Raw genomic sequence first — 13,984 nt, 5'->3', positions numbered from 1 at the left:
TTGGTCCTGATTCCACCTGTGTGCCAGAGTTTCTGTGTGTCCCCTGCCCTGTGTCTTTTCTAAGCTACTAAGATGAATGTAAACCTTGATTTCTTAAGAATTCATCTGTTCAAGCGTTTTCTTCTCACTGGCTGCAGGCCCCAATCCCAGCATCCGAAATGCAGGCCAGGGATGCAGTAATCACGTCACGAAGGAGGAGCCCGGGAGCAAAGGCAGCAAATTCGAGGAAACCCTCAATGTCAGAGGCCCATGCTTAGAAGAAAAGGTCATTCACAGGGAAGAAATCTCAAAGGAAGTCAAATGCAGGCCTCTGGAGAGTATCTCTTCATCAAGACTTTCTTTTTAATCCTGTAGAGTCCAGAACCTTACAGAGAGCATCAGCACGCTCATTTGCAAAGCCAGCTGGCAGCATTGTGGTCCCCTCACTGCAAATGTGCTGGAGAAAATGAACAGAGAGCTCCCTGGGCAGACACAAGTGGAAGAACAGAGCCTCCCAGTGTTCCAGGGCATTGGACCAGAGGCAGCAGCCCCGACCGAGGTAACATTTTCCTGCTGCTATCAATGACCTGGAAAGTCAATTCTATTCCACTTAGTCTTTTTCATCACTAATGATACCCAGAACACATCTTCTTTTCACACCTGCAGCGTATAGAAAATTCCTTGAATCAGCTTATCACCAGTCTGCCCTCAGCATGTCTGCAGTGGGCACAAAGGCAAACACGGAGATTCCTCTTACAGAAAAGTGTTTCCAAAAGAGTGTCCAAGTCTGGGCACTTGTCAGAGAGACCTGCAGGCTTTCTGCTGTCCCCATGGAACCAGACAACTCTTCCAGGCCCCAGGAGGCAGGGAGAGGACGACTCTTCTCCAGCTCTGAAGGCTGAGTCGGGTCACCCTTCCCCACTCCTGGAGGGAGCGCCCAACCTGCAAACTCACTGAGCATTTGTGGAATTAAGAGGAAGAAGACAGGCAGTGAGGAGGGTCCAGCTCCAGCTTCTCCCTGCAGCACAAAAGTGACCAGTCAGACATGGTTCCCCAGTCTAGCCTCAGACCTATGCAGGGAGGCTGGGAAGCCCTGGCTGCAGGGTGAGGCATGCTGGGCATTCCGTGTTTGCCCACAGCCTGGCTTGCCCCTCAGCCCCGGCACAATAAAAGCCCTCCAATCCATCAGGGATGGGCACTTTCTTTGCAGGGTTTCAAAATGTGTGCCACCCCTGAGCTTCAGACACTGCATCTTCAAATGGCTTCCCTGTCCCTAGCCAGTGGGGGAGAGGAGCGGGGCCCTGGCGACCTGGCCGTGGGCGCAATGCCTGGCACATGCCCATAACATCCATTCTACACAGTGCACTCACACCCACTCTACAGGGCATAACACAAAGGCGGGCTCTCCAGACACTTTATACAACTTCTGTGAGCAGTTTTTGATGTCATCCCTTGATGAGACGCAACTTTATTACCATCTCCTGCTGCCCTTTCCAATTTTAATATTCTCATACTCTGTGCATCCCAAGATGCCCCTTTCCTGACAAAGATGTTTACCTTAGATATGTGTACCTTCTAGGAGTCTAAAATAGGATCACAAAGCTCTTAGCTAACACAGTGGCATTTAGCTTCTCCAAAGCAGAACTCACATGATTAAATAAGTTTTTTAGGATATTCACCTTTGTGTGGCTTTCCTTTATCCCCTTACGTGAGGAGGACTTACTATAGATTATATTTTGAACCTACCATGGGACTGCAGAAATGAGATCTACCTGTCATTTTGACAGGTCACCAATAGATTATGTTCATGATGAGGAAGGAGAAAAAACAAGTTAATTATAGGAGACTTGTAAAGTCCAAAGCCTCTCCTTCCAGCTGAAACAGGGGGTAACACCCCAGCCTGGGCAAGAAACGTGCCAGGCTCCTGGGCTCACTTCTGCCCTTGAGAGCCCAGAAGGTTTATGTTTGAGAAGCCAACTTCAAAAGTTCACCTGTGGACTCAGAGTCAGTTTAGATGGTGCTTCTCATACGTGAGCACCTGTCAGAATCAGCTGCTGGGCTGGCTGGTTGAAACATAGATTCCTGGGTCCCACCAGAATTTCTGGTTCTGTTGGTCTGGGGTGGGCCGAGAATCTGCATTTCAAACCAGTTCCCAGTGATGCTGCTTCTGCGGTCTGGGGACAACACTCTAAAACCACTAGAGTGCCAAGACAGGTTACTGTTCTAGGACGCTCTAAGAGAGCCAGTGCACACAGGTACCGACGGACCCCAGTCCAGCTGCTCCTTGGGCCCCTGGGCCTTACTGTGAGCCCCCCATGCTCAAGTGTCCAACGTTCCCTGGATGGGCCCTCAGCTGATTCCCTTTGACCTCAGGGCCAAGTGCTGTCCTTGCAGCAACTCCCATGCCACAAGGCCATGGCTCTGTGCCTATTGCTCCCACTGCCGGGATCAACTGCATAATTTATGGGCCCCTTGTTCAAAAAACTATTAAGAATTTCAAAACAGTGACAACAGAGCATGAAACCAGCCATACTCCTTCCTTCCCTGAGCTTGGTCTCAGGGCCTCCACAATCCCAACCAGTGAGTTTGGTTCTTCCTCATACAGGAACCCATCCCCCCTCCACATCAGGCCCCACCTCCTTGACTCCACAAATTCTGCTCCTCAAAAAGGCGGTATTGGTGTATTTTTGAAGGAAAATTTTAAAACCCATCAAAATTATAAAATGCAATTTTTTATTACAAATTTTTTGATACAGTAATTGCACTCCAGGGATTTATTTGTCCTCCAGTGGAGAGATTTCTGAAAGTGCTCTCACAATAGTCAAAGGGTGTTCAAAAAAAGTACACAACTTAAATGTCTATCAACAGCGGTGAAAGAATAAGGTAGATTTATAGGTAATGACAAGGAAGTATATTCAAGATATAGCACATATAAAAAGCAGTTGAAAATTGTGTGTGTTTGTGTATGAACAGAAAAAAAGTAATAAAATCTAAACAACAAACTGTTAGCTGTCACCACATGAAATTTTGACTTTATAATTTATACACTAAATTAAAAGTTTTTATTCCTTGTTTATTATTTCTGAATATACATAGAATTAAAAAATACTTAAGACCCCCACCAAAACTGTTTTCATCCAGACACATTGACCTCCAGCTGGGCTGCGTTGTCCAGCCCCCTCTCCCTCCCCGCCCTGTCCCCTCCACACTGTTCTGTGTCCCTCCAGTAACTCTCTGCCTGGTGCCACGAAGCCTGTCGGGCCCCAGATCAAAGTGAGCCAACAGGTGAATCTGCTGCCTCTAACTCTCTTCAGTTCTACTCAGAAGTGAACTCCTGTGAAAGCCTAATAATAATATTGAAAGGAGAAGTATTTATTAAAGGCCCTATAGATCTATTGCCTTATTCAGGTTTCACACTGAGGTAACAGACATATTCTTACTTTCATGTTTGGAGTTTTTGTAACAGGACACCCACCCAACACCTCAAAGTCAGAAGTATGTCAGCGGCACCCCAAGTTGACTATTTATGTTGACTAAAGGCCTCCAGCCTTCCCATTTCTTGAGGGGCTAAACCATTCATTCCCCTTTCTCACTCTTATCCAGAATAATAGTCAGTTAGGTGAGAGGCTAAGGTAAGTAATGCTAGCTAACAACCAACTCCCAAATCTCAGTGGCTTAACACAGACGTTTATTTTTTATTCATCCAGGTCCAGTGTACATGTTCGTCAGTGCAGACAGTTCTGTGCTTGTCATCCAGGATCCCAGGGCCTCCGTCTTCTGGCTCTGGCCTCCTTTGTGCCCTCGGCACTGGGAGAGGGGACGTGTGGGGGGCTCCACGAGGGGTTCTACAGGCCAGGGGTGAAGGGGAGAGTGAAAAATCACAGTCCTCTGGCCACAGAATTTGGCCTGCTAGCGCCACCTAACTGCGGGGGAGACTGGGATAAGTGCCGTGGCAGCCAGAGCAAGGTCCCCCAGAGACGTCAGGTCCTGATCCCAGAACCCTTGTTATATGCTAGATGCCAGAAAGATGCCAGATGCAGGTGTGATTAGGTGAAGAAACTTGAGATTCAGGGATTGTCCTGGATTCCGTGGGTAGGCCCAGTGTCACCAGAGTATCCTGAGGCGAGAAGGGCAGGAGGACCTACAGCAGACAAAGGAGATGTGGCAATGGAGCGAAGGTCAGAGCCAGGTGCTTGAGGACGGAGGACGGAGCCCCCGCTGAGGAGCGCAGTGGTCTCCGGAAGATCGAGGAGGCAAGGAAACAGATTCTCCTCAGAAGCCCCGAGAAGGACCAAAGCCCTGCTGATACCTAGATTTCAGACTTCTGAGCCCCACAACTGTGAGAGAACAAGCCTGTGCTGTTTTAAGCCACTGAGTTTATGGCCATTCGTTACAGCAGTCACAGGACTAATAATACCAGCAGTCTAGCTATATGCCAAGAGCCAAATGCAACAGAATCTGGCAAATAATAGTACCCTTTTCCTCAGTGGATCCACCCACTGCACCCTTTCTGTTGCTGCCGTCTCTGCCCAAGCTCGCGTGGCCTTTTGTCTGGCCCATGGCCTGGCTGCCCTCCCGCTGATTTTACCTCATGCCAGTGTCTTTCCTACTTGGATGCCAGGGTGGTTTTCCTCAGTTATAAGTCAGATTGCGTCAATCCCTTCTCAAAGACTCCTGCAGTTGCCACAGAAGAAAGTCCAAAACCCTCAGTCTGGCATTCCAAGTCCGCTGATGTGGCTTCTGTCTGCCTTTCCATCCTTACCCCCCACAAGGTCCTAGGGCAATAGTGCTCATGAGCAGAGTCAGATGTGGGTGAAAGAAGCTTGGTTAGGGGGCTGGCAGTTGGCCTGGGGCTTATCCCCTTCCTCACCCTCAGTTTCTCCTTAGGCTCCTCCTCCTGTCAAGAGAAAAAAAGCCAGGGAAGGGTCTTCCAGATGTGAGGTGGGGTCTGAGAAAAGATGCCTCCCATATCAGTAAGTACAACCCAAGGGATTTGTTCTAAGTCTAAATAGTGAAAAGGGCAGGCCCCAAACTAATTGTCATCGACTCCCTTGGTCACCTGAATGTACTGAAGCCAGCGTGCTAGGCATGCCGGCTTGGACCATCTCCCCTGCCATCAAGCCACCGCACTGAACTCCTTGTGTGAAAGCTGACCCACCGCATCCCGGCAATGAGATGCCTGAGTGTCCAGCAGGCAGACAAAGGGGACTTTGAGGACTCTAAACCCATGCTCAGAGCCGGACTGCTTCTGAGCACAGTGAAGACAAACTCAGGTAAGAGTGAAGGATAGTCATGTCCACGGTGACAACCCATTGCCCATGTCTTCTCCCACATGACTCCCTAGGAATGCCCTGAACTCTGGCTGCGCCTTTCGCTCTGTGCCCCTTTCCTGTAACTCCTATTGTTTCTAAATGACAAGGTACTCAAGTCATTAAAATATGTAAGATCACAGACTTGTAGAATTTTAAAATAGATGTTTCAATAATTTTGAAAAAAATTGGAAAAGGGGGAAGGTAGAGGAAAAAATCACACATAAGTCTTCTAACCTGCTATCATTTTGATATATTTCTTTTAAACCATTTTAGTCTGCATATTTTAACATAATACATAAATACAACTTTGCATCTGGCTGCATATCCTCCCAGACATCATTTAATGGCCTCATAATCCGCCTTCCAGCAAATTCTCTGCTATCCACCAAACTTCCCTATTTTTGGATATTTGAACTATGTCTAATTTTCTACCATTGCCAAATAAAGCTTTAATAAGGCAGCATTTAGGCTGCATCTTTTTCCATTTTTACAAATCATTTCCTCAGACCAGTTTTCTAAAAGTGGGATCTCTTGGTCAAAGTGTATGAAAATATATAGAGAGTGATATATTTGGTCAAACTGCAGTTTAAAAAGTTGTACCAATTTCCAGTGCAGTGAACAGAGGAAAAGAATATCAGGTATTGAAATATATCCATTTTAAATAGTCTTTTAAAAACATGAGTTCCACTAAAGCTTGAGAAACGTTTGTTTAAGGTCTGGAGTGAAAAATGCACAATGTACCTTGAGAGTGGAGACTTTTGTCATTTCAGAAAACAGGGAAAGCTAAAAAAAAAAACCAATGCCATGTGTCAAAAGAACTCGGGAACAAAATTGAAGAAGTTCCCACTGGCCAAAGAGAGGAATTCTAAGACTAAGAAGTATGATGGATTAAGGCACATCAAAAATGCTAAAATCCATGAGGTTATAATGATACTAAAAATAGTAAAACTTCAGTGGTCACTTTGGAGGATGCTAGTGATGTTCCAGCATTGAAACGCTTTTGAAAACTAAGGGCAGCGTTTAGGCTACCATTCCCATCTGAACGATACCGTGGATAAGCAAATGGGAGCTGAGGGAATTTCCTCTGTATTAACCGCCACTGATACTTGCAAAGGGAATGAAGGATGGAGGGTGTCACCACTGATCGTAGTGAATTGATGGACACAGGCAATGGCCATCCATGGTTGCCAAGGTCACAAAGGGAAACACAACCAGACATGATGTGCCCCTAATGGAGGGGCACACCAGCTCTTATGAAGTAAGCTTGCCAAAGTTTTTGAACCTAAGTCACATCAAACTTCTAGATCAAATGACTGCCTTATAGAAGATAAATATTGTGGGGGCAGGGAGGCAGTCAGCAAAGTCCAGAGTGTGGGAAAGTCTTCAGGACAAAAAAACAGTTTCTTCAACAAAAGATTGAAAGGGGAAAAGTTAAACTGAGGGACAAGAATGGATTAAAAGTTACTTTAGAGCCATATTAACCAATCACAATGTGGGATCCTTATCTGGATTTCAATTTAAACTAAAAAAAAAAAATCATTTTATTAGACAATTGTAAATTTGTAAACAATGACAGGAATTTTTATGATATTAAGGGATCACTTAGATTTTTATGGTGTACAATGGTACTGTGGATTTTTTAGTCTGTATCTTGTAGAGAAACATTGTAAAATTAAATTAACATGTGAAATTTACACAGATACAAGGGGCCATGAAGGCATTTCTTTGAAGCTGGGTGATGTATTCAAGGGGGTTCATTATACTTTTGTATGTGTTTGAATTTTCCATAATTAGGAGGAATTTCATGTATTTCAGGTGCTAGGCCCCACCCCAGACTTTCTGAACCAGGACCTCAAAGGTGGGGACTTGGAGTTCTGACAGTTCCCTTGTGAATTTGATGTCACTGGCCTGTGGACCAGTGTCTGGGAAACAGTGATTTGACTGACTCATAAGGAAACTGAGGCACAAACACAGAACATTTCTCACTCAAGCTCACACACTAGTTTATGGAACAACCCAAGTTGCCTGACTCTGGCATAAGGTCCTTTTCAAGAAAACAGGCTGTCGTCTTAGCTCCTGAATAGATTCCCTATTGGGCTACCTGATGCTTTGACCAAGTTCAGGTGCACTCTTCCAGAAAGTTCCCTGGGGGTCTGGGACCTTCCATCTCTCTGAAATCATAGTCCCATGGGGCTACCCGATCCATGAGGACCTCAGGGTCTATTATGGCAAAGGAGGGGGACTTCTGAGTCACACCTGCACACAAGAAGTCAAACTTAAGACCTTCAATGTTATTTCCAAACTAGATTATACACGGAGATCACAAATCTTCCCCAGTTGTTCTCCAGTATTCAGTGCCCAACAAAATCCCCTACATCCTCAACATCTTTTCTGAATGTTCCTGGTACCTTTATTTAAATGGAAACCAGAATTCCAAATGCTGGCAAAGGTATAATGAAATACCCATTCCCCAACATTAAACAAAGTCTAAAATAGTGAGTTTGGGGGAAGAAAGTTGGCAACATGTTATCACATGAGCTTTAAAATGTTTATATTCTTTGACCCAATAATTCCATATCTGAGAATAATCCAAAACTTTTTTAAAGGATGAAAACAAAGAAGTTATGCATAATGATGTTAATCATAGTATAATTTAGAATAGAAAAAAGTAAAGACAACACAAGTTTCTAACAGGGTCTTGGCAAACTATACTGATTGTTTGCTGCCATTAAAGTTATATCTTCTAAATATATAGGTGACCTGGAGAGCTAGGTGTCCCTTTCTGGACTCCAAACCTCCAGCAGAAGGACAAAGGCTGAAGACAGTTGAAGCTGTGCCCCTTCCAGGTGGGGACCTGGCCAGACCGCCCACTACTGGAGTCTGGCTCCTCTGCCCGATGCCATCATATCCTGCCGATTCCCACATCTGGCCTTCCAGCTGTACAGTCATTTTCTGAGTCTCCATAGGCTTCCACTGAATTCCTTTTTGCTTAATTTTGCTAGAGATGGTCTCTGTTGTTGTGCCTAAGGACCCTGACACACCTAACTCAGCCACTAATCAGATCACTGGACTGAAAGATGAAATTGCCCAATCACAATATGAAAGAGGCTCCCAGAGTATGTTAAGTGGAACTTGAGCCTTCTGAGATCAAGTAAGTTTGGGAAATGTAACATGTCTCCTACATAGGGTTACATAGTACACATTGAGGTTCCGAGATCACTGTCGAGAAGCCTTCGTAGCCGAGTTTCCCCCACTTTCTTGACCACGTATTTTTCCAAGAACACCTACAGTGCAGTAGTTAGTAGAGCAGTGGGGTACTAAAGCTAAGAAAGAATGTTTTGTTGTCTACACCAAGTGTCCTCTACCCCTGGGCCACGGACTGCAGACCATTACCGGTCCAGTCCGTGGCCAGTTAGGACCCCGGCCGCACAGCAGGTGAGCAGCCGGTGAGCAAGGGAAGCTTCATCTGTATTTATAGCTGCTCCCTATACCTCACATTACTGTCTGAGCTCGCCTCCTGTCAGATCCGCACCCCGTTAGATTCTCCTAAGAACACAAACCCTACTATGAACTGCGCATGTGAGGGATCTAGGTTGTGTGCTCCTTATGAGGATCAAATGCCTGAGGATCTGAGGTGGAGCTGATACAGCGCTGGGGAGCGGCTGCAGGTACAGATTACCATTAGCAGAGCGGTGTGACTGCACAGAGACGATAATAAATCAATTGCTTGCAGACTCGTATCAAAACCCTATCAGCAAATGATAATTAAGCTGCATGTGGTGGCAGGCTTTATAGTGACAAGTGAGTTGATGTACTTTAATTGTAGAGCTGCATTTGGTGGCAGGCGTTAGGTCAGAATCTGGCACTTCTTTTAAGTCCACACATGGCCCACCTATTATTTTACTTACCACTTCCACCCGTGCCCCTTTCCCACACTGTGCCGTCTCAGTCACACTTTCGGTACGCCCGCATGCTAACCCTAGCATGTGGTGAGCTGTACAATTACGTCGTTATATATTGCAAGTAATATTAATAAAGTGCACAATAAATGTAATGCACTTGAATCATCCCAAAACCATCCGCCACTCCCCCACCCCAAGTCCGTGGAGAAATTGTCTTCCATGAAACCCGTCCCTGGTGCCAAAAAGGTAGGGGGCTGCTGGTCTACACTTTATAATTCCTTCACATACCCACCGGAGGGCAACAGGGGTGGTACGTCCTGTTCTGGTTAGATCTGCTTAGGAGTCAAAGTTAATCTTAGGATGAACACTTAGCCTCTGTGGGTAGTGGCGGTGAAGGGAAGCACGAGCAAAGAAGGTGGTAAGTTGAATTATTGGGTTGGCTAAAAAGTTTTTAATATTTTCCGTATGATGACTCTAGTAGTGCTTAGTTGTCTTTAACTTCGTTCAAAACAATTTTGTTGGACTGTACTGGGACAGCTGTCGTGTCAGTATATATTTTTTTAAAAAATCAAAATCGGTGAATTTCTGTGCAGTCATTTCAATGTTGAAGCTGGAAGAAGCAATATTTTCAGCATACAGTGTTTTCTAAGAAAGGTAAAAACGCAACTGAAATGCAAGATTTGTGCAGTGTGTAGAGAAGGTGCTCTGATCAAACGTGTCAAAAGTGGTTTGCGAAAGTTTCTTGGTACTATCGATATTTTGGCCAAGTAATTCTTTGCTGTGGGGCTGTCTTATGCATTAGAAGGTGTTTAACTGCACCCCTGGCCTCTACCCACTAGAAGCCAATAGTGGGAGATAGCCGACATACTCAAAATATCCATTCAATAAAGTAATTGATGAAAATGAAAATGTCTTTTACTTTACAGAAAAGACTAAATGGATTTTTTGGCCAACCCAGTATTAGGAAGCTGCTGTGTGCTCAGGGCAATGCTACTTACTCATATGATCACATGTAGCCTTCACAACCAACACCTTCCTGCCTGGTTCCCCCGCTTCTCCTCTGGCCCTCTCCCGCATGCTCTTGGCACAGTGCCCGAGAGATCCGAAATGACCCCACTTCCTTGCTTAAAACCATGAAGTTCTGCTAACTTCCTCTCACGCCAACCTTCCTTTCCTCACTGGACTACAGCTACAACTGTTTTCCATTCCTTAGCACACTGCCGTCTACCCTAAACGTCCATCCCTGGAGCTCCCTCAGCCTGCAGCACCCAGTGCCCTGGAGCTAGCTCCACCTGTCATTCAGGTCTCAGCTCACGCGGCACCTCTATTAGGCCGTTTGACCACCTTATCTAAAAAGGTAATCCTCACCCACTTTGTCTGTTCTTCCCCGCCCCCCCAGTACCGTTTACCATCTGAAATAACCTCACTCGACTTTGTCTAGCCCCTCCCATTAGTATGTACATCCCATGACCAAGGATAACCAGACTGTCCTATTCATCATCACATATTCCCAGCACCTAGAACAGTGTCTGGTGCATAGGAGACACTCAGCTTGTTGCTGAACCCTGGAAAGTGGATGGCACACTCATGCTGCAGGTGACAAAATGGGCTCCAAGTGCCGCTGCTTACGCAACTTGACCAGCTGGGAAGCTACTGGAACCTGTTCTTTGCAATACTGGAAGGTTTAATGGGAGTCCCTGGATATCTGGAGTCCAGGTGTCATTTTGTTTGGTTGGCCAAGTCATGTTGGGCCACAAAACACAAAGGGCTAGGTTTTCAAGGAGACACTCAGCTTCTGTGAACTTCCTCCCTTTCAACCCCTATGGAGCTAATCCAGATTTAAGAAATTGGATCGTGGTCAGAAATTTATCTTTAGAAATCACATCCCACCCAAAATATCCTTGAGGTTTGACAACTACTCATTCATACATGAGATTATGGAAGTGATTACATCTAATATTTCTCACCCCGCTTGCCCCAGTCTTCTTTCTTCTTGCACTGGGCAATGTTTTGGCCAAAGTAATCAGTACAAATTAATCAGTTAGAGAGAAATATCATTTTAGCCAAGATCATACATTTTATTTATCACATTTACCTTGTCTCCAACATAGTCTGCAAAGAAAGAACTAAAAGCTTCAGAGAAAATGGGGAGGGGAAAAAGTACAACGATGAAATCCAAAGAGGTGAGGAGAACAAGGCAAGTCCTCCTTTTTCTCCAAAAAGATGTTATCTCCTTCTCCATTTTCATCAAAAGGATCTGCTGCACAGAAGAACCTCCTTCCACACAGGCATTAAGGTGCTCTGCAAGGTCCTTCAAGGGCCTTTGGATCCCCAATGAGTGCATGTAAGAACACATCAAGGTAAAATAACAAAAGGCCAAAGTTTAAGATAAAGAGGGACAGGTATTAGCATACTCAGGTACTCGAAGGCTTTTCGCCCGCTATAATCCAAGTGATACAAGGACATAAAAGGTACAAGGAAAGCTATGAGGTGGTGACCTGTGTAGCTAAGGAGTTTGAATCCCATTGTGAAGGGCTATGGCACTTGAAGAGAATCATGACTCTTTATTGGGTAGGGCGGTATTAGTCACAATCATTAATGACGAAGAATATAAGCTGTTCTAGAAATACTCTGAACAGATCTAGGTAGTTGAATTCTCCAACTTATCACATTATAAACTCTGAAATACACAGTAGGCATAGTAATTCTTTATCTTAGCACCAAATCGCTCTCATTCTTCATACATTATTAGTTGGATTTTATCATATAACAAAATAAAGACCACATTGTTTCATTACAAAGTACATGCAAATAAAAAATAATTGGAGGTTTTGACAAGTCCATGTCAGTCAGGAAAACAAGTATTCCCTGCTTCAAGACTTTCTCTAACATATGCCTGCCATTTAAGTAAAATCAATCATGCTTTTAGGGCAATCAGTTCAGAATTAGACCAGTATCTTGAGAAGTACTTGAGTGAGATTTCTGCTTGTCATACTCACACATGTACAGTGCTTGGTACAGAGCTGGACATGCTGCATTTTTCTGGGGAGGAAACATTCTTAAAATAAGATATATCAGAAGTCGAGAGGATAAGCATCCTATGAAACACTTAGGGTACACATAGGTGGTCTTGAAATTTAGAGTTAAAATTCACATTAGCTAAATGTTACTGTGATTGGAGAGCATAAAGATAAAAAAATCTACTTAGAACACCTTTTGGTTTTGATAGCTCACTATACTCCACAAAAGAGGCCTGCATTAGGCCCAGATAGTTTATCTTCCTAGGAGTAAATGAAGAATTTGACAAATCCTTTATTAAAATGTTAGCACAGCCAGAAAACATCTGAAAAGCATTTTCCTAAATGCTTTTAATAAACTGCTCACCCCAGTAGCAACTGAAGTGCAATAAAACAAAATGTGCTGAAGAAGAAAACTCATCTAATGCACTTCACATAATAGAACTGTTTAGCTGCTCAGTTAGTGTCAGTGTATAGAGGGAAGTGCTTACTCTTTTCCATTTCAATGTTTCAGCTAGATGGAAGAACAAGTAATGTTTTTAATCAAACTTTTGCTTTTCCAAATTCATGTTTGTGCAGTTTCCAGAGCTTCACAAATGTCCTGAGGACATTACTACAAAGCTATTATTTCTGAGAATTTAAAGTGTCATTTCCTTATTTTTGTGTAATCTGAGAATAAAGACTTTAACTTGCAAATACACACAATATAAGGTCAATTACACATTATTAACCCTCTTCTCAGTCTCCTCTCAGGATACTATTCTCTGTCCATTCATTTTGTGAAAATTGTACATTGCTGCTCAGCTCCGATAATTGGTATAGATTCTTTTTTTTAACTTTGAACTTAGACAAAACATCCCATGCAGTATGTTTCATACTATTCTCCAGGTCTTTCCACATATATCCTATTTAAATTGCTTACGTTGAGATTTTCTATTATTGGGCCTCCTTTTAGGAACTTTGGTTTATGCAATTCTACAATAATAAATGACAAGTTATAGAAAATATTTATAAAAATTCACTTGATAAAAATGTTTTTCTCAAAGAAGATTAAGAATTAAATGTTTGGAAGAGCAGGACAGCAGATTATAAAGTGATATTCAGTGTGCAATAAACTGGAATATCCCCAAATGTAAGTTTTCAAAATCTGTTAACTAAAATACAAACCAAGTACAAGAAAATATCTTTTAAAGGTACCAATGCTATGAAATTGTAGTGTTATTGTGTTTTAAAAGATGTTCCCATCATTAGTTTTCAGAAATACTGAATGGTTACGAATTTTAACTATTACTGTATGACAACCACATGCCAGTGATTTACATGTGATTTCACCCTTACAATTAACACACAAGGTTATTACCCCATTTTATATGTGAGAACATAAGATTCCAAAAGATCACACAGTGAGGAAGATGAGCTGGTATTCAAGTCCAAATATGACTCCGTGGCAAAATGACTATCTAATCTAAACACTGACTTTACTAAATGCCAAAACTTTAGTTCCCTTTTCATCAGGCAATAAATAAAACTAAAAAAGCATTTGTGTATGGTCATTAAGAGTAATATAGTACAATTTCAAAATCACATAGCTTGCTTTGAAAATATATTTTGAGCCCTATGCTATAAAGTATTGAAAATTAAATTACATCATATATAACCATTAAAGAGAATACAGCATAAAACCTGAAAAATGGTAAAGAAAGCACTGTGGAGGAACTGCCATATAACTTGGTATTACTTTGTTTTCTTTTGAGGGTTCTACTCAGAACAGAAA

This window comes from Pteronotus mesoamericanus, unplaced genomic scaffold (assembly GCF_021234165.1).
Source record: "Pteronotus mesoamericanus isolate MK-2021 breed Mesoamerican mustached bat unplaced genomic scaffold, CSHL_Meso_final contig_82, whole genome shotgun sequence".
Classification (NCBI taxonomy): Eukaryota; Metazoa; Chordata; class Mammalia; order Chiroptera; family Mormoopidae; genus Pteronotus; species Pteronotus mesoamericanus.
The sequence above is the reverse complement of the archived record's forward strand: the minus strand, read 5'-3'. Positions refer to the sequence as shown.